Source organism: Nanorana parkeri, unplaced genomic scaffold (assembly GCF_000935625.1).
Source record: "Nanorana parkeri isolate BGI_ZX_2015 unplaced genomic scaffold, ASM93562v1 scaffold2113, whole genome shotgun sequence".
NCBI classification, from domain to species: Eukaryota; Metazoa; Chordata; class Amphibia; order Anura; family Dicroglossidae; genus Nanorana; species Nanorana parkeri.
This window is the reverse complement of record NW_017308381.1, coordinates 154,631-155,023: the sequence shown is the minus strand read 5'-3', so window position 1 is coordinate 155,023 and position 393 is coordinate 154,631.

Sequence of the window (393 nt, the reverse complement as noted above, 5' to 3'; positions counted from 1 at the left end):
TGGGCTGTACCCCTCCCCCACCCCTGTATATTACCATTCCCCTTCACAGTCAACTACTGACTCATTCTTGTGGTCGGCTCTGTGACATCATCATAGTGTCAGGGAAGTGACTATAGATCATGTCTGGTGAGGAATCTGCAAGTCTTGACCTCTGACCTTCACCCCTGCCTTACCTCTGACCTGCCACCATCCTGACCTTACCATAACCTCCTCCCTGACTTTCCCTCTGACCTCCTCCCTGACTTTCCCTCTGACCTCCTCCCTGACCTTCCCTCTGACCTCCTCCCTGACTTTCCCCCTGACCTCCTCCCTGACCTTCCCTCTGACCTCCTCCCTGACTTTCCCCCTGACCTCCTCCCTGACCTTCCCTCTGACCTCCTCCCTGACTTTCCC